This window comes from Callorhinus ursinus, unplaced genomic scaffold (genome assembly GCF_003265705.2).
Source record: "Callorhinus ursinus isolate GAN/ISIS: 27379988/994484 unplaced genomic scaffold, GSC_fseal_2.0 scaffold5, whole genome shotgun sequence".
Lineage (NCBI taxonomy): Eukaryota > Metazoa > Chordata > Mammalia > Carnivora > Otariidae > Callorhinus > Callorhinus ursinus.
The window spans coordinates 62,222,875-62,244,541 of record NW_027397067.1 but is presented as its reverse complement, the minus strand read 5'-3'; the positions used below and the strand labels follow the sequence as shown (position 1 = coordinate 62,244,541).

At 39.5% G+C, this 21,667-nt stretch overlaps 1 long non-coding RNA gene across 4 annotated transcripts in view; it reads right to left on the bottom strand.

Moving 5' to 3' along the window:
* The window catches only part of LOC141372759 (uncharacterized), a 55,911-nt gene that overhangs the window by 24,586 nt on the left and 9,658 nt on the right, over positions 1-21,667 (bottom strand). For 3 of the 4 annotated variants that reach the window (XR_012378161.1, XR_012378162.1, XR_012378164.1), the window contains exons 2-4: positions 12,999-13,101; positions 8,246-8,410; positions 2,137-3,242 (exon numbers count right to left, since the gene is read on the bottom strand). This is a non-coding gene — a long non-coding RNA (uncharacterized lncRNA). Of the gene's footprint in view, positions 1-2,136; positions 3,243-8,245; positions 8,411-12,998; positions 13,102-21,667 lie in introns of those variants that run through there. The other variant, XR_012378163.1, reaches the window with a different exon arrangement.

Genomic DNA, 21,667 nt, shown 5'->3' with positions numbered 1-21,667 from the left:
TGACAAACAATACTATAATCCTTCACACCAGGGATCAGCAAGCTGCAAGTCTCTTTTCTGACATTTGGATTTTCCCTTTTCACTTGTTGGCAATTAAGCTTTACCATATTGCCTTGTCATTGGAATAAAGAAAACAAGCTAAGGTTCTAAAGAGAAAGAATCAGAATGCTCAAGTTGGAAGAGTCCATACAGTTCACATAGTCAGAGCACTATATTTTATGAATGGGAAGACTGGCTCAGAGAAGCAGCTGCCTTTCCCAAGGCAACCCTTCAGGATATGAGGGTTAAGACCCAAGTCCCAAACCCCTGGTCTCAGGACTTCGGCTCATTCTTCCATTGTCTACCTAAGATAACCCAACTTAATGTCTACGAATCAGAGCCATGGCTTTGCACAGCACAGATAAAGTTCCTGCCCTTGAACCTGATTTATGGTCCTGCTGAGAGGACCCACCACCCACCCACCCCCAGTGAAATGAGCTTCAGTGGGGCTTTTCTCAAACCAGTTCTCCTCACTTCATTGAGAGAGGCTGTAATTATGCTCAGTTCTTTGCCTGTTTTATAGCTTGGTACTGATATAGTAAGAACATCTACAATAAAAACATCAATGGGGCTTTGTTTCCTTCTGTATAAATTCATTGTCTGGAATCTGACAGCCCCATGTCTTGGTGATTTATCAGAATTAGTCCATTTAGGAAGGAGTGCCTTGCTCAACTGAAACCTGCTCTCTTTATTTTATCCAAACCCTCATATTGTCAGATAGCTTCAACTAAGCTTCCGTATCTCTTTTAAAGTAAAACAAACAAACAAACAAAAAAACAAAATAATTCTTCTCCTAAAGCCTCTCTGTTCTAATCTTTTTCATACTTCTTGATTGTATAATGAACACTGTTTCTTCCTCATCATTTTCTTCCCCACTGACATTCCATGTAACTTGACTATATAATCTGAAGCCTACCTTCACTTATGAATTGGTCAAATCTTAGAGGTGGCAGTAAATGTAATGAAACAGAGAGCTATTTTTAAAGAATAAAGTGTGGTATATTTAGACTTCTGTCCTCAGTTCTTAGCATAAGCTTTTCAATACATCATGGATTTTATGTCCTTCAAACTGTCTATGTAAAAACAAGGAGCACATACTCCAATGTTCTCAAATCCTTAAGAAAAAAGATATGTGCATACTAATGCAAAACATTAGCATTTTGTTCCTTCTCTGATTTTTCAGTCCATTATTTTACTATCTCTTGTTTTCTATTTTTGATACATTTAAGGCTGCACTTTTGTTCTTCTAATATATTCATGGTATTGATGTGCAAGGCTTAGTGCTAAGAACTGAGCAAACAGTAGACATGCTGAGGAGTCCGAGGATACGGAGACTGGGTGATTCTAAGAAATGAAATAAATGTTCTGCGCCTGTGGAGAAGTTAAAGAATGTTTTCTGACAATTTCGGGATTTGGAGCCTAAAAGGTTGTTTTGGGGTCCCCTATCCCTAAATTGGATTTTAACCCCCTCTTCTCATTTGCTGGCTCTGCAAAGGATACACAGAAGTAAGTAGTTTATGTGGCTTACTTTTGTGCTCCGAGGAATTTGATAAGTGAATTCACCTTCTAATGATTTGTTGTTCTGTAATTTATAACCACACATTCACATATATAACACAGGTGTAGTATTTCCCTGAGCGTTCTCCAATATAAATAAACTAAATGATGTCATGTCAGACAAAGGAAATTCTTCAGAGAAAGCCAACGTGGCATACAGAATCCAGAGATGGGGGGCACATCTGATTAGGCAGACTGTGAGCTGAAAAGCTGTTCTGTATCTACAACGCTAGAGTGTGGAAAAGCTGAAAAGTTTGGTTGTTTGAATAGGACTGTTTCCAGAAGACATCATCAACGAGTGGACAGATGACAGGGCTAGTATGAAGAAGCCATCGCTATGCCTTAAAGATCTAGGAACTACACCTGGTCCAAGATTTCATTTCCACAGCTCAGCTTCCTATCTGGCCGTGGTAACTACACCACGACCCTTTCTCTCTGTGACTAAAAACAGCCAACATGATATAAAATACGTTAATAAACACCACAATTCTAAACTACAGTATCTTTTAAATATTTTAATTATTCTTCTGTACACAAAAATAGCACATGTCCACTGTAGAAATACTGGAAAATAAGAAAAGTATAAAGAAGAAAAATTCCATGAAATGTTATTGCTCAGACATAAAACTTCTAAAATATTTGGTATATTTCCTTCTACCTTTTTTATGGGGTGTCCCCATCTGTATCTCCCTATCTATATACCCACACCCACATAGAGAAGCCCCTCATCCAACACATACACACACACACACACACACGGAGTAAGGCATCCTTCATCACTTTCTAGAAAATTATTTGATCCTTTTGCTTCTTAGTTTTCTTATCTGTAAAATGTATATAAGAGTAATGCCGGCTTCACACACCTAGTATAATGATAAAATGAGTGAGTTAGTATATGTAAATGCTTAAATCCTTGTCTGGCCATAAAGGATACTCAAAAATGTTGGCTACTATTATCTCACTGTATATAGAGTAAGTATATCTTACCATTTCCCTTTTTTTAACTTAATACAATACAAACTGTCTCCCCACCTTCCCTGCTATAACCCTAGTCTAAGCTAGCATCCTCCCTCTCTTAAATTACCGCAATGATCATTTACTTGATGTCCCCTGTAGGACCTACTACCTAGTTCCAAATAGTAGATACGATCATTTGTTACAAATATATAAATCAGACCAGATTGCTCTCCTGCTTAAAACCTTCCAATGGTAATTTCCAGTTACACATAGAACAAAATATAAGTTTCTTACTCTATTTATCATTGAGGGATCGGATTCCAACTCATGTCCTAGAATCCTGGTTGGTGTAGCCCACCAAACAGGAATCTGGAGGCAGGTATTCTGGAAGGTAATAGTCACGTGGCCCCGTCAAGTTCCCAGGCACCTTTTATGGTCCAAAATTGTTAGCCCAAAGCTCTCAGGCTCATGGTTGCAAGGCTCTGCTCCATTTCTAGGATGCTGTCCATGTTCCAGAGAGAAAGGAGTTAAAGGGCAAAAGTGAAAGTCCTCCTTCCACACACTGATTCCATTGGACATCTTTGTGGACGTGCCGAAAACCCCCTAATCCCTACTTCAGGAGCAAGAGACATCAGGAGAGCCAGTATCTTAATTATACACATCGATGCTTGACACGAAACTGGTTGCCTCTGTGGGAAAGATGAGAGATGGGAAGTTAGGGTAAGCAACCAGCAGTATCTGCCAGTTGGTGGCCTGCAACATCCTTCTTCATGCCTACTTGCCCTACCTCTCTCCCCTGACACCACGCCTAGCTACACCTGCCTTAGTCCTTGGTATGCACCAAACACCTGCCTGCCTCAAGAAAGGTCATTAGCCTGCTTTCCCTTCTGCCTAGAAGGTTCTGCCCAGTGGCCAGCACGTAGCTGGTTCTTTCAGATCTTAGTGGAAACATAACCTCTTGAGGGAGTCTTACTTGATTCCCTGTGCAAAGTCACCCCCCCACCCCCCCCCCAATTGGCTTCATAGCACTTATTCTAGTTTAAATTACTCTCTTTATTAATTTATTTGTTTATTGTCTGTCTCCTTGACCAGGACATAAGATGCAAGAGAGCTGGGCCTTCACTCCTGACTGTATCCTCAGTGCTCAGAACAGAGCCTGGAACATAGGAAGTGTTAGATTCAGTGAACAAATGCCGAATACATTACAATACTTTCTGTTTTCATTAAATGCTATTCAAGAGATTTAACAGGTGTAAAATATTCCACTGAATAAATGTAACACTATTAACTACTTCCTATGGTTTGCTACTAGAGTAAACTGAATAATGGTCCCCCAAACGTCCACATCATAACCCCTGGAACTGGAAAATTTATCTAATACGGTGAAATGACTTTGCAGATGTGAATAAATTAAGGATCTTAATTTTAAAGAGATTAAGTTTAAAAAACAGGGATATTGCCTTGGATTATCTTCACGGACCTGATGTAATCACCACAGTCCTCCTAAAAGGGATGCAGGAGGAGTCAGAGTTGGAGGAGAAGGCAACGTGATGACAGAATCAGAGATTGAAATGATGAGCTTTGAACATGGAGGGAGGGAGCCACAAGCCAAGGAATATAGGGGGGCAATAGAGCTGAAAAAGACAAGGAAACAAGATGCCCTTGGAGATCCCACAAAGAACCAGCCCTCACATTGCAGAAGCCCCTTTTAAGCAACCGACTTGAACAATGAAAACCCGAGTAAGGCAGAAGGGCCCAGTGACCACCCCCCCCATCCCTTGGCTGAATACAAGCAGGCCCATAGGCGACCCACCTGAAAATATCCATAAGCCCTAGCTGGCCAATGGGCTACTTACACCTGGACAAAGGTGCCAAAAAAGGACAACTGCATATATTCCCACACCTCCTCACCTTCCCCCTTTCACTACAGCCCCCGTACCACCACCTTGCACAGACACTCTCTCCTTTGCTGTCTTGCCCACTGCTTCCTTGTGGTGTATTCAATAAACTTCTATCTCCTTTGTTCCGCCTTGGGTGAATTCTTTCACTGCCCATGCTGCTGGCCTCCACCCAATCGGGTCACCCCACACACACCTTGACTTTAGCCCAGCAAAAGTGATTACAGACTTATGACCTCCAGAAGTTTCAGAGTGGACATGTATTTTAAAGTCATTAAATCTAAAGCTGTTTGTCATAGCAGCAATAGGAAACAAATACAGACATTTAGGGTTTTTCCCCCACTAAGTATTTATTACTGTCATGATGTTATAAAGAACTTCATTTTACAGATATTTTTGCCTGCCTTCCCAGTGATTTCATTAGAATAGTTTCCTAGAGGCAGAATTCCAGGAAGCTTGCACTACCACACAAGCTCCCCAGCTGTGGCTGGGTAAATGTCTGAGCAACCTGGCTATTTAGAAGTCTGCTATTTTGAACCATAGCCACAGGGCCAGTGAAGAATCAACCCACTTTGTGGAACAATCACACAAACACAAAGAGATTGCTTTCCAGGGGAAACAGGACATATACAAAATAAGCAAAAACAAGGGTGCTTTTTTCCTATTTTTCCTTCTTATCATTAACATTATAACATAGAGGTGGGGAGCAGGAATGAGTTAAAATATAAGACCAGAAAAAGCTCGAGTTCAGTTCCAAAGATCTACAGACCTTTGATACCTGCCAGATGGGCCTTTGAAGTGTAAAACAGGATCAGTTCCCTAAGAGAAGGCTGACGCACAAGTCCTGACCTGTGAATTAATCAGAGAAGCCTCTGGATGTGAACAGACGAGGCCGGATAGGGTGCGGGATAGGGTGTGGTCTGTGCATAGGCTGCTTCGCCAGGGTGGTGTCAATGACAAAAGAGAGAAATAATTTACTTGGGGGCCAAGTGACAGGGGTGGAGTGCCTCAGGGCAGAACATGTCAATGACACTCCCTCGGCACACACTAGGAGCCTGTTGCAAATAATTCAGTATGGAAGCTCGTGAGGGATTAACTTTTGTGCTCTCCAAAATTTCCCTGCGTCCCACCCCAGAACCTTGCAGTTCGGAGTGTGTTTTGTATACCAGCAGCATTACCACTGCACGGGAGTTTGTTAAAAATGCAGATCTCGAACAGCATCCGGACGTAGGGAATCAGGAACTGCATCTTAACAGTACTGCCACGCGATTCTTAGGCACATTCAAGTTTGAAAACATCAGCCCTAGAGTCTAAGCTGCATAGAAGCAGAGCCTTTGTTGGCTCTGTTCAGCACTGCACTTGCAGTGCCGCAAACACAGCTTGGCATGACTTGGAGGGGCTCAATAAATACTTGTTTTTTCAATGATTAAGTAAGTTAATGCACCGAGCCTTACACGCTGAAGATGAATTTGAAAAGAGGAGGGACTGGTGCATTATATTCTTCGTATTTTACACACATACACACATGTGTGTGCATGCACACGCATATTAAAGTCAAAGAATATTTTTTTTTGAACCCATACTTAAGGCGCATGAGCACAACCTAAAGAGAGACGAACTTTTCTTCTGGCCGTTGTGAAAGCCAAAATCCAGGAAAGAGTTTAAAATAATGAGAAAGGGACAGGCAGGACTGGGTAGAGACAGAGAGAGAGGGGTCTCCATGATCAGACTCACAGAAATCCCAAAAAGGTGGAGGTGTAAGGAAACCAGAGATAAGGGAACACTCCAGACCACCCTGCCCTAGATGTCCAAGGGGGGAAAGTCTTATTTATGACAGTCTCCTGTGGTCAACAGAAAATAAACAGACCCTAAAAAGAAGTAAGCCATTAAAGATGTTATCACTAGTCCTGCTTACACAAAGGTGCTGTCAGTAGAGAAGTCAAAAAGATTTAAGTTCCCTGGTTAACTTTCTACAAAAGACCAAGCCTAAAAGCCCTCAGTGTCAACTCTGTCAGGACTCCTGAGAGCTTTTTCTGTATCCTTGCTTAATAAAACTCTATCATTTTACTCACTCTCCTTTGTCCACAAGATTCATTCTTCGACTCCGTGAGACAAGAGCCTAGCTCTCCCACATCAATAAGAGGACTGAAACGAGCCTGGGGAAGTTACTCTCACAGCTGAAAAGAGGATGTAGGTCTCTGGTTCACCCCACTATCAAAAAGTCACGCCCCAGCTTGGGCAAAAATGGATCAAGACTCAGAAGGGAATGACAGCCCAGGATCCTGAAACAGAAGGGATCTGGGGAGGCTGGCTCTAAACATGAGTACCACAGACTGCAGATTCCTTCTCCATCCTTGGCATAAATGCAATCATTGACTTCTAAGAATCGTTCATATAAGGTAGCAGTCATATCACCATGACCCTGATAGCCTGAAGATTTGGGGCATCATATGAGCCTCCCAGATTGTTGAGTGATTCTAGCAAGGGACTTCTGTGATGACTGAGAGTTAATTTTCTTTCAGCCTTGTGATATAAAGACTGAGCCAGACTTCATTTCACATAAAGAAATAAAGGAGTGTGACATTTCCCTTGTTTATCATTTCCTTTTAAATTTTTATTATGAAAATTTTAAATGGACACAGTGCAAAAAGGAAAAATATATAATGGACCTTCATTACCTATCGTCTAGTCTCAAGAAATATCAATTCATTGCTAAACTTGTTTTATGTGTATCTCCTACCCTCCATCCTGGTTATTTTTATTTAATTTTTATTAGCAGCTATAAAGAGATATAATATTCATAGTATTCACCCATTATAAAGGTACAAGTCAATAATTTTTAGTAAAAGTATACAGATGTGCAAATACCACCACAATCTAGTTTTAAAACATTTTCATCACCCTAAAGACCCCCAGGCTCCCTTCTCCCCCCCCCCCCCGAGACCCCCAGGCCTGTTTACAGTCAATTCCCAGACCAGCCCCAGCAACCGCTGATCTGCTTTAGTCTCTAGAGATTGCCTCTTCCGGATAGTTCATACATATATGGAGAATTGCATGATACGTAATCTTTTGTTTCTAGATTCCTTCAGTTCTTGAAATTCCTCCATGTTGTAGAGTACATAAGTAGTTCCATTCTTTTTATTACTAGAGAGTATTCCAATGTATGATGATACCACATTTTGTTTATGCATTTACATGTTGATGGGCATTTGGATCTAGTCCGAGGTTTTTGTGTTATAGTAATACTATGGACGTTCATTTAAAAGTCTTGTGTATTATATTTTCATTTTTCTTGGGTAGATACATAAGTGTGGAATTGCTGAGTCATATGGTAGCTTTCTGAGAACCTGAGAACCTGTCATCCAAAGTGGTTGCACCATTTTCTCTCCACCAGCAAGCAATATGTGAAAGTTCCAGTTTCTCCACATCCTCCCCAACACTTACTTTTGTCTCTTTTTTATTATAGCCATTCCAGTACATTGGAAGTGGTATCTCATTGGGCTTCTAATTTTCATATCCCTAATGTCTAATGATGTTGAGCATCTTTTCATGTACTTGTGAGCCCTACACATATCTTCTCTAGTGAAAAGTCTACTCAAATACCAAGCCCATGTATTAAGTGGGTTGTTTGCCTTATTATTGAGGTGCAATATATATATTTTGGACATAAGTCCTTTATGAAATACATGATTTGCAAAATTTTTCTCAAGCTAGTCTGTGGCTTGTCCTGTCATTTAATTAATGATGTTTTTTGAGCCCCTCTGACCATGGATGGTAACAGGGGCCTCACTTACCTTTGGCTACCACATATGACTGGGAAACCAATTTCATCTGACAACTTCTCAGTCTTTACAAAGCACCAAGATCAGCAACTGGAGAAACCAACTCTGGCCCAGCTTCTGGCTAACAGGATGGTCCAGCACAGGGGCAGCACAGGTGCAGTAAAATCCCTCAGGATTCTGATAGCAATTAAGGAGAATTAACATCTTCCAACTCATGAACATGGAATGTTTCTCCATTAATTTAGATACTTTTTAATTTTTGCCACCAGTTTTATAATTTTCAGTGTACAAGTCTCACTCTCCTTTTGTTAAATTTATTCCTAAGTATTTTATTCTTCTGGTGCTATTGTGAATGGAATTATTTTCTAAATCTCATTTTCAGATTACTCATTGCCAGTATATAAAATTACAATTGATTTTTAAAAATCGATCTTGTATCCTGTGACCTTGATGAACTCACTTATTTCCAGTAGTTTTTTCCTGGAGGTCTCCATAGGAGTTTATACATACAAGTATGACTTTTTTTTTTTTTTTTTGCATCACGTGTTTATGCAATAAAATTCAAAGCAACCTGTTTAAAGTGAACAAATTAGAATGCACTCAAAATTATTCCAGTTATATTATCGTGCACTGCATATGCCTAAAGGGCAGAGTGAGGGATTGGTCAGTGGGCCATGCTAGGAATCATAGGTCATCTGCAGCCTCTCTTACTTCTTCCACAGCCTTATGAGACAATCTTTCAGTTGGGGGTTTTGTCAAAATGTGCCTATACCTGTAAGATTGTGTCAGAGGGGAGAAATCATTGAGAACTGCTGCCTTTGGAAGATTGCTTGGCCTGAAACATGTCTTTAAGGGAGATTCTAGGGAGTCAGATGTGGTCCTCAAGAGCAGGGGCAGCATGGGAAAAAAAAGAAAGAACCAGAAGGCAATGTATTTTGATGTGCCCATGTGAAAAGTATAAAAAGGTGAGAAGCATCTTCCCTACTTCACAGAGGGTCTAGATAAAATTGGCAAAATTGGCATTTGAGTCCTGCACAAAGTATACAATTCAAAGAACTGGATAAAGTTAGTGGAAAAAAAGAGGTGTGGCAATGACTAACATTGCCATAAAAGTCCCAAAACCCTAATATTGTACTATAACTGAGTTAGTATCATATCATATCACTGAGTTAGTATGTGTTAAAGCACTTAGCTCAGAGTTTGGTTAATAGTGAATGTTCCATAGATGGTAGTTGTTTATATTATTACTATTACTTTTGCAACTAAGACGAGAGGCATTCTGTGACTGTCTATAACCAGTATTTGTAATGCTAAGAGCAGTCTCTGCTCAATCTGATGGCCATTTCAAAAACAATCCTTATGAGGCTCTGGAAGTAGAAAAGGCAGTTCAGGATAGAGGTGGACTTCAGAGGTAAAGGCTAAGAAAGATGAAAAACACCAAAACCTTGTACTAACCACCATGGCAATCAAAACTACACACTGTTTTTCACATGTCCACTGCAGCATTATTCACTACAGCCAAGATAGGGAAACAACTCAGTGTCCATCATATATATGGAGATGTGTACACACACACACACACACACACACACACACACACACACACAGGAACATTATTCAGCCATGAGAAAGAAGGAAATCCTTCCATTTGTGACAATAGTGATGGATGTTGAGGGCATTATGCTAAGTGAAAAAAGTCAGAGGAAGACAAACACTGAATGATATCACTTATATATGGAATCTTAAAAAGCTAAACTCAGAAACAGAGTGTAGTGGTAGCTACCAGGGGCTGGGAGATAGGGGGAAATTGAGGGGATGTTCGTCAAAGGGTATAAACTTTCAGTTATAAGACAAGTAAGTTCAGAGGATGTAATGTGTAGCATGGTGACTATAGTTAATAATGCTGTATTATATTCGTGAAAGTTACCAAGATAGTAGATCTTAAATGTTCCTACTGCACACACACAAAAATTCTGTAATGTGATGGAAGTGTTAGCTAACACTCTGGTAGCAATCATTTTGCAATTTATAAGTGTATCAAATCAACACACTGTATATCAGATTTATCAATGTTACACATCAATTATAACTCAATAAAGTTGGAAAAAAAGACTACAGAGTGCTTGTGGAGAGACTAGTGAATAAATGGCGTGCATCTGTACATGTGAGTGTTTATATTCAGAAAATCTATTTCAAGCTTATCTGTAATCATATTTAATTGCATCTTTAATTTCTAAATTGCCAGATTAAGACACAAGCTCCCTTCTCATTGATACTGCAATAGCCTGACAAAAAGGAGGCTGTTGTGTGGCCAGCAACTACAGCCTGAAGGGACAGTTTCAGAACAGAGTCCTCTCTGCCCCAACTCTCTCTTCCCTCTCCTTTGCCTCTTCTCCTCACCCCTGCTCTAGCTAAGGGCAGAGACATCTGACCCTGGAGGTTACAGACTCACTGATTTGGGAAGAGAGGCTCTTTTGGCTACATCTAGTTCATTTGGCTACAACATACAACCCAAAGACCAAGTTCAACTTGGTTGGAAGGTTTTCAGACCCTACAAAGCAAGGGATCCACATCTGGAGAAACCACCTCTGTCTTGCCCCGCCCCTTCGACTGAAAGTCGAGCCTGCCGGACAGGATGGCCCAGGACAGGGGCCCCCAGAAGTGGCCTAAATTCAGTAAGGCAGCAAGAATGTTCAGGTGGTCAGCCTCCCCCCCCCCCCCCCAGGAGAAACAGGCATTGTTCGGGCTTCCTGGTAACAGGGCAGTCCCTGCCATCTCAGCTTCTCTGCCCCTAAGCAGACAGACAATCCTACAGCCAGCAGAACGAGAGGCCCAGGTTGCTGAAGGAAGCAGGGAGCCGGCACATCGATTTCATCTGTGTGATGCCTGGCACGTAGTGGCCGCAACCTCAGGAGACAATGGAATAAACATTCTAGATTCAACTTTGCCACATGGCAAGTGAAGCCATTTCACTTCCTTCTCTGTTTCCACTTCTGCATATTGGAAACCTAATAATTCCTACCTGCAAGGTTGCATCAAGGATAAAAAAGGAGCATATTCTAGAATGCTCTCTGTGAAGTTCAAAGTGCCACACGAATAGGAACCGAAAAGTGACAAGCTGCCTCCATGGTGCTATGTCTAAACTTGGCCCAGATATTAATATTTAAGTGGCTAGAAGCAGGGCCAGTTTTCATACTGACATTCTTCTAAGAAAAGTAATTTTAATTATAAGATTGTATATATTATTTTAATAGAATTCTATGTTATTTTCATTTGATTGAAATGAGTACGGTCATAAACAGTTTTGTTTTTGTTTTTTTTGGTCCTTGAATTGGTCCCTGTACAAAACAACAGTGTTTATCATGGCTCTAACTGGTTCCCTTGTTTCAGGCTGACAGTCTCTGAGATTCATCCTTCACACCACTGCCAGCCTGCTGTGGCTCAAAGACAAATCTGAGGTTGACTCCTCTTTTTCTCTAAAGACCCATATCCAATCAGTCAAGTCTTATGGATTCTGCTTCCTTAATATCTCTCAAATCCATCCATTTCTCTCCATCCCACCTGACATGCCTCCATTTTAAGTCACTATCATTTCTCATTGGAAACTAATGAAATCGCAGCCCACACGGTCACTCCTAGGAGCCCCTCATGTTGCTCTTTTATCTCTATTCCTTTCTCCATACTGCAGCCAGAATGATCTTCCTGAAGTGTGAATTCTCTCATGGACCTGCCGGCTGGAACCTGTGAATGTCAGCATGATCAGGATAAAAGCCCTAGCTGCCGGACCAGGTGTCCCGGCTCTTTCAGGTCCAGTGTTTAGGTTCAAGTCCTCGCTCCGCTCCTGTGCCTGACCAGCTTGCCCCACTCCTGCACTTTCCACTCTGGCCACCCTAGTGGTATAAGGCCCCCCAAGCAACGTTCTCACCCCAGGAGAACGCTCTAACAGCTCCCACACCCACTGCCTTCACATGCCTAATTCCTTACCTCATCATCACCATCACCTCCTTTGGGAATCCTTCTGCGGCCCCCTAAGACCAGGCTAGGTACTCTTGCTCTGCATCTTCATAGTGCTTACCATCTCCTTGTACTTACCTATTTGCACTGTTACTTATCTAATTGCTCTTACGGTTCATCAGCTAGACCATCAACTCCCCGAGAGCACAAACGGATCCTTGGTCCTGCTACATCCCAATAGTGGATGTTGTATTCTCATGCAGATTTCTTCCCATCTACTAGCTCCTGGGGATACTGATAACTGATGGTTCAAAGACATATCCTTTGCTGGGCATTGCCCCAGGCTCCAAAATACTACCTTCTCTGCGGTTACAGCCTGTTCTCAGGGACACTGGGCCACCAATGACCAGATGACATTGACATACAAAGGTCTGGCCTCCTTTCCTCTTTGGGACAACTCTATAGGGTTGGCTCTAGCACTGCCAGTAAGACTGGGCGGGGCCTTAGCTACAACCACATGGAGCACCTTCTTCTCTCCCTACCCCATCCTGTCATCCTCACTTTTGTTCAGGTGTATCTCCCCAGATATTCCCCAGGAAGCCATCTGCACACAGTTCACAATATTCAGTATATTCCCAGGGAACCCAGTCAAAAACAGTCCTCATACCCAATGTAGTACCTGGCCCAAAATGTATTTGACATATGGACTAATAAATGGATAGATGCCTTTTTAAAGCCAAGTCACAGAGAAGAAAATTTGTATGATTTATGTTTCCATTTCTAATGCCCAGCACAGGGCCTGACTACTTACTTACTTGAATGGTCCTTCAAATGTTCTCTCTTATGATCAAGGGAACAGTCTTCTGGAGGCATATGGCTCCTTTCTTTATCCATCAGGTCCAAAGTGATACAAGCTAAAAGCATCAAAGGAATGTAAGATTACATTACTCTGCATAATAAGGAAATTTATTGCCTTCAAAGGAAGAAAATTTATATGGCAAATTACAAAGCAGTTAGAAAACACTGTTTTTCATTAGGGTTTAGAGGGACTGTGTTCTCCCCAAGAATTAAAATAATTTTAGGGTGAGCTATGTGCTGTTCTAACAGATCTAAAAGGGCTTTTTAAAAAGTGGTATCTTTAGGAAAATCCCCTGCCTTGGAGAGCACATGCCCAAACTGAATGATGCTATGAGTCTTGAAGCACCAAGACCCACTCGTGCTGAACCACTCTGCAGCTCCTTGGGTTATCAGAAGAAATCACTGACTGTCCAAATAAAAACTCCAGGGTTCTACCCTGAACTCACAGACGTGTACTTGGGGAAATGACTTAATGAGGGAAATCACAATGAGACTCAGAAGGACCCAATGGATAAGGGTTGGATTTTTCCAGAATAGAGTTGCAATGAGGAAATCCAGAAGATAAGGCTCTCAAGGATGGGCAAAACCAGGGATAAGGAAGTCAGAATAGAAACTGTGGATGTATTTAAAGAGGACCCATCCAGGAAAGGGTTGCCTTCTTAGTCAATACACATATGTTTGGACCCTGGGAAAGTTATATTTAGTACTTGGCTCTATTTTTTCTTTTTTCTTTTTCAATAGATTTTATTTTTTTAGAACAGTGTTAGGTTCATGGCAAAATTGAGCAGAGGATATACAGGTATACAGAATCCCCATATACCCCCCGTCCCCACACATGCACAGCCTCCCCATTATCAACAGAGTGTACATTTGTTATAATTGATGAACCTACCTTGAAACCTTATTATCACCCAAAGTCCACAGTTTGCAATGGGTTCATTTTTGGTGTTGTATAATGAGTTTGAACAAATGTACAATAACATTTATCTACCAGTAGAGTATCATACAGAGTAGTTTCTAGACCCTAAAAACTTTGGTGGGTCAATTCCTTTTTAAAATTACCCATCCCTCAGTAAAAAAAATTACATATATGTACACATGTATACACATAGCTTGGTATTCTGAAGTAGTGATTCTGGAGAGGCTGGGGGTTGAGAGACGGAGCAGCTGCCTATTGAGGAGTGGTTTTCTGGACTTCCATGGGCTAAGGTGCAATGTAAGTGAGAAGTGTCAGAGAAGAGTCAGCTATCAAATGGATGATTCAAGACAGTTTCATGAAGAGAAACCTGTGCTTCCTCACAACAAACCCAAGAGAGCAAGTTTCTTGGGTTACATTATCTCTCCCTCAAAAAGATTCACATTGCACATCAGCATATCAAAGTCTTAGGAAATTCCATTAGTAAAGAAAACTACCTAACTTCTTTTAAGACTGCATTCTCCAAAAACTATCTATTGATATCTGCTAAATCCATGGCACCCCACATGAGGACTGCTACACAGCCAATTGATGGATTTTATTTTAACAATGGTGTGGTATAAGCAAAGAGGATATTATTGGAGAGTTATGTTGTCAGGGGACATAAGAATGACTGGAGATGTCAGTCCTGTTAAGACTGTGCTACAGTGTTTGCATCCTATTCTTACCTGGTGTAGAATGAGGACAATGGCTAAGGGACAGGAAAAGGAGAGTCAAGAGCGTCATTGTTGACAACGAATTGACCAGACCTGCTCACTAATTTCTATGAGAATGGGGAGGCAGGAAGAAGGAGGACTTCTGTAATCACAAAACATTAGCTCAAGAAATGACCTTTATGATCATCTACTTGGATTCAGCCTTGGGACCTCCAAACATCCAAGTTTCAAGGAGAAACCTAAAGTGCAGAACAAAAGAGGAAAGTAGAGGCTGTGGGTGTGTTTTATCAAATAGTGGAGGAAGGAAGAGTGTGGAGGAAAATTCCCATGCTTCCTGTTGTGAAAGTTTGGCTGGAAATTTTTAGAACATTCTTGATCTGAGAGAAGTGCCTTAAGATACAGACCTCATAATTCAAGTATTATTTTTCTCCCACTCTCAAAATATTTCAGGATAATAGGTTTCAGAGGCAGGAATATTTCACATAAATAACTTTAGAGGTCTTGATTTATAAAAAGACCCACACTTTGGTGGTTAAAAGCTACACCCTGGAGTTGACTGAGACCAGTTCCAGACTCTATCACACTCCTCTATATGTTAACATCCAACAAGTTACTTAACTTCTTTATGCATACCTCAGTTTTTCCATCTATAAATTGAGATAATAATAGAATAGTGTCCATTTCCAGGGATATTGTGAAGATGGAATGAGCTTTTCCATCAAAAATGCTTAGTACAACACCTGACACAAAGCAAATAACAAATTTAGCTCATTTTTAATTAACATTAGCTCATTATTTAAGATGGTTGCTGCACGCTAAGCACTAAGCTAGGTACCAGAGAGATGGAGTAGAACAAGGTTCTTTTAAAGCCTTCAAATACTGTGTTCATTTATTCAATACTTATTTCTTTCTAAGAAATTTACTCACATTATCTCTTGCAGTGATTTAAAGTATGACCACAAGGGAACAAAAGCCACATAGAGCAATCCGGAGCAGATTACTTAGACTGGCCTCTTGGCAAGGGTGGTGCAATACCACTCAGGGCAAAGACACTTGACAATCAATGCAATGGGCCCCTCCCCCAGAAGATCAGCAAGAATATCCAGCCAAGACCAAGTTTGCCAATCACACAGAATTGCAAAACTACAGTGCTAGGGGAATATAGTATAGAATTCATGTTTTTTTTCCCCATAATTCTTTAGTCTTTCAATTTTTTTTCTGTCCTTTTTCAAACAATTTCTTATTTTATCAACTCTTTTTTAAAATTTTTTAATTTTCACTTTTACAATTATATGCTATCTTTTCATTGTATTTTACTTTTCTGTGTGTGTGTGTATACATATATATTCTTTCTTTACAATTTTGGGATGCAGATTCTTCTAACAGATCAAAATACACCAGAATCTAGTGTAGGGCTCTGTTCCCTTCACCTGTTTGTGTATTCTCATTTTTTTCTTTTCTTTTTTCTTCTTCTTTTTTTGTTTTGTTAAAGTCTTTTTAAATTTTCATCTTTACACTTACATTATATCCTTTCAATGTAGTTAATTATATATATATATAAAACTTGTTCTTTCTTTACAATTTAGATGTAGTTTCTTCTAACAAACTGACCAAAATACACTCAGGATATAGTGTATTGCTCTGCTCTGTTCACCTGTCTGTTTATATTCCTTCTTTTTTTTCCCTCTCTCTCTCTTTTTTTGTCTTTTAATTTTAATTTTTACAGTTATATTCTATCCTTTCATTGTATTTAATTTTATCTTTATACATATATAAGTTTTTCTTTCTTTACAATTTTGGGATCTAGTTTTCTAACAAACAGACCAAAGTACACAGAGGGTTCAATGTAATGCTCTATTCTGTTCACCTGTCTGATTATATTCTTTTTTTTATTATTTTATTTTTTTTCGGTTTTGGGTCTCTTCTGACTTGTTTCGCATATATTTCTCTGGGGTCGTTGTCGCCATTTTAGTATTTTGTTCTCTCGTTTATCTGTTCTTCTCTGGACAGAGTGATAAGATGGAAAAACTCATCTCAAAAAAGAGAACAAGAGTCAGTACTGACTACCCGGCACCTAATCAGTATGGACATAAGTAAATATTGGAACTAGAGTTCAGAATAACGATTTATAAAGATACTAGCTAGATCTGAAAAAAAAAAAGCATGGAAGGCACTAGAGAATCGCTTTCTGGATAAATAAAAGAACAAAAATCTAATCAAATCGAAATCAAAAAGGCTATTAATGAGATGCAATAAAAAATGGAGGCTCTAACTGCTAGGATAAATGAGGCAGAAGATAGAATTAGTGATATAGAAGACAAAATGATGGAGAATAAAGAAGCTGAGGGAGAAAAAGATATAAACAACTACTGGATCATGAGGGGAGAATTCGAGCATAAATGATACCATAAAGTGAAACAATATTAGAATAATTGGAATCCCAGAAGAAGAGGAAGGTGGGGGACAGAAGGTATAATGGAGTAAATAATACTGGAGAACTTCCCTATCTGGGGAAGGAAACAGGCATCAAATCCAGGAGACACAGAGAATACCTCTCAAATCAATAAAAATAGGTCAACACCCCAACATATAATATAGTATAATATAATATAATATAATATAATATAATATAATATAATATAATATAATATTAGTGAAACTTGCAAATCTCAGAAAAAAAGAGAAAATCCTGAAAGCAGTTCTGGACGAGAGGTCCGTAACGTACAAGGGTAGAAACATTAGACTGGCAGCGGACCTATCCATAGAGACCTGGCAAGCCAGAAAGGACTGGCATGATATATTCAGGGTGTTAAATGAGAAAAATATGCAGCCAAGAATACTTTATCCAGCTATGATGTCATTCAAAATAAAGGAGAGAAAAAGCTTCCAGGACAAACAAAACCAAAAGAATTTGTGATCACCAAACCAATCCTACAAGAAATATTAAAAGGGATCCTTTATGTGAAGAGAGAGCCCAAAAGTAACATAGAACAGAAAGGAACAAAGACAATATACAGAAACAGTGACTTTACAGGTAACGCAATGGCACTAAATTTATATCTTTCAATAATTACTCTGAATGTAAATGGGCTAAATGACCCAATCAAAAGACATAGGCTATCAGATTGGATTAAAAAACAAGACCCATCAATATGCTGTCTGCAAGAGACTGATTTTAGACCAAAAGGCACCTCCAGATTGAAAGTGGGGGGGCGGAAAGCCATTTATCATGTTAATGGACATCAAAAAAAGTTGGGGTGGCAATCATTATATCAGACAAATTCGATTTTAAACCAAACACTGTAATATGAGATGAGGAAGGATGCTGTAGTGTGATTAAAGGGTCTATCCAACAAGATCTAACAACTGTAAATATTTATGCATCTAACATGGGAGCAGCCAATTATATAAGCCAATTAATAACAAAATCAAAGAAACACATCAATAATAATATAATAGTAGGGAACTTTTAACACCCCCCTCACTGCAATGGACAGATCATTTAAGCACGAGATCAACAAGGAAATAAGGGCTTTGAATGACACACAGACCAGATGGACTTCACAGATATATTCAGAACATGCCATCCTAAAGCAATAGAATACACATTCTTCTCGAGTGTACATGGAACATTCTCCAGAATAGATCACACACTGGGTCACAAATCAGGCCTCAACCAGTACCCAAAGACAGGGATCATTCCCTGCATATTTTCAGACCACAATGCTTTCAAACTAGAACTTAATCACAACAGGAAATTTGGAAAGAACTCAAATACATGGAGGGCTAAAGGGCACCTTATTAAAGAATGAATGGGTCAAACCATGCATCAAAAGAAAGCTGGGGTGGCAACCATTATTTGGACAAATTCGATTTTAAACATTGGAAAGAACTCAAATACAGGGAGGCTAAAGAAAATTCTACTAAAGAATGGTCAACCAGGAAATTAAAGAAGAATTGAAAAAATTCATGGAAACAAATGAAAATAAAAACACAACTGTTCAAAATCTTTGGGATGCAGCAAAGGTGGTCCTAAGAGGAAAATATATAGCAATACAAGCCTTTCTCAAGAAACAAGAAAGGTCTCAAATACACAGTTTAACCTTACACCAAAAGGAGCTAAAGAAAGAACAGCAAATAAAGCCTAAACCCAGCAGGAAAAGAGAAATAATAAAGATTAGTGCAGAAATCAATGAAATAGAAACCAAAAGAATACTAGAACAGATCAACGAAACTAGGAGCTGGTTCTTTGAAAGAATTAATAAGATTGATAAACCCCTAGCCAGATATATCAAAAAGAAAAGAGAAAGGACCCAAATAAATAAAATCATGAATGAAAGAGGAGAGATCACAAATAACAATGAAGAAATACAAACAATCTTAAGAACATATTATAAGCAACTATGTGCCAACAAATTAGGCAATATGGAAGTAATGGATGCATTCCTAGAGATGTATAAACTACCAAAACTGAAACAGGAAGAAATAGAAAACCTGAACATACCCATAATCAGCAAGGAAATTGAAACAGTAATCAAAAATCCCCCCAAAAACAAGAGTCCAGGGTCAGATGGTTTCTCAGGGGAATTCTACCAAACATTTAAAGAAGAATTAATACCTATTCTTCTGAAGCTGTTTCAAAAAATAGAAATGGAACGAAAACTTCCAAACTCTTTCTATGAGGCCAGCGTTACCTTGATCCCAAAACAAGAAAAAGACCCCACCAAAAAGGAGAATTACAGAACAATACCCTTGAAGAACATGGATGTAAAAATTCTCACCAAAATACCAGCCAATAGGATCCAACAGTACAATGAAAGGATTATTCACCATGACCAAGTGGGATTTATTCCTGGGCTGCAAGGGTGATTCAACATCCACAAATCAATCAATGTGATACACTACATAAATAAAAGAAAGGACAAAAACCATATGATCCTCTCAATAGATGCAGAAAAACATGTGAAAAAGTACAGCATCCTTTCTTTATTAAAACTCTTCACAGTGTAGGGATAGAGGGAACATACCTCAATATCATAAAAGTCATATATGATAAGCCCACAGCAAATATCATTCTCAATGGGGAAACACTGAGAGCTTTTCCCCTAAGGTCAGGAACATGGCAGGGATGTCCACTGTCACCACTGCTGTTCAACATAGTATTGGAAGTCCTAGTCTCAGTAATCAGACAACAAAAAGAAATAAAAGGCATCCAAATTGGCAAAGAAGTCAAACTCTCACTCTTAGTAGATGACATGATACTCTATGTGGAAAGCCCTAAAGACTCCACATCAAAATTGCTAGAACTCATAGAGGAATTCAGCACAATGGCAGGATACAAAATCAATGCACAGAAATCAGTTGCATTTCTACACACTAACAATGAAACAGAAGAAAGAGAAATTAAGGAGTCAATCCCATTTACAATTGCACCCAAAATCATAAGATACCTAAGAATAAATATAATCAAAGAGGCAAAGGATCTGTACTCAGAAAACTATAGAACACTCATGAAAGAAATTGAGGAAGACACAAAGAAATGGAAAAATGTTCCATGCTCACAGACTGGAAGAACAAATATTGTTAAAAGGTCTGTGCTACCTAGAGCAATCTATATATTCAATGCAATCCTTATCAAAATACCATCAACATTTTTCACAGAGCTGGAAAAAATGATCCTAAAATTTGTATGGAACCAGAAAAGACCCCAAATAGCCAAAGGAACGTTAAAGAAGAAAACCAAAACTGGTAGCATCACAATCCCTGACTTCAAGCTCTATTACATAGCTGTAATCATCTAGACAGTATGGTACTGGCACAAAAACAGACACACAGATCAATGGAACAGAATAGAGAGCCCAGAAATGGACCCACAACTCTATGGTCAACTAACCTTTGACAAAGCAGGAAAGAATATCCAATGGAAACAAGACAGTCTCTTCAATAAATGGTGCTGGGAAGATTGGATAGCCACCTGCAGAAGAATGAAACTGGACCATTTCCTTCCACCATACACAAAAATAGACTCAAAATGGATGGAAGACCTAAATGTGAGACAGGAATCCATCAAAATCCTAGAGGAGAACACAGGCAGCAACTTCTGTGACCTCAGCTACAGTAATTTCTTGCTAGACACATCTCCAAGGGCAAGGGAAACAAGGGCAAAAATGAACTATTGGGACTTCATCAAGATAAAAAGCTTTTTCACAGTAAAAGAAACAGTCAACAAAGACCAAAAGACAACCAGCAGAATGGGAGAAGATATTTCCAAATGATATATCAGATGAAGGGCTAGTATCCAAAGTCTATAAAGAACTTATTAAACTCAACACCCAAAGAACAAATGATCCAATCAAGAAATGAGTGGGAGACAAAAACAGACATTTCTGCAAAGAAGACATCCAAATGGCCAACAGACACATGAAAAAATGTTCAACATCCCTCAGCATCAGGGAAATACAAATCAAAACCACAATGAGATACCACCTTACGTCAGTCAGAATGGCTAAAATTAACAAGTCAGGAAATGAGAGATGTTGGTGAGGAGGAGGAGAAAGGGGAACCCTCCTACACTGTTGGTGGGAATGCAAGCTGGTGCAGCCACTCTGGAAAACAGTATGGAAGTTCCTCAAAACGTTGAAAATAGAGCTACCCTATGATCCAGCAATTGTACTACTGGGTATTTACCCCAAAGATACAAATGTAGTGATCCAGAGGGGCACCTGCACCCCAACGTTCATAGCAGCAATGTCTGCAATAGCCAAACTATGGAAAGAGCCCAGATGTCCATCGACAGAGGAATGGATAAAGAAGATGTGGTGTATATATACAATGGCATACTACTCAGCCATCGAAAGAAAGAAAGAAAGAAAGAAAGAAAGGAAAGAAAGAAAGGAAAGAAAGGAAGGAAGGAAGGAAGGAAGGAAGGAAGGAAGGAAGGAAGGAAGGAAGGAAAGAAAGAAAGAAAGAAAGAAAGAAAGAAAGAAAGAA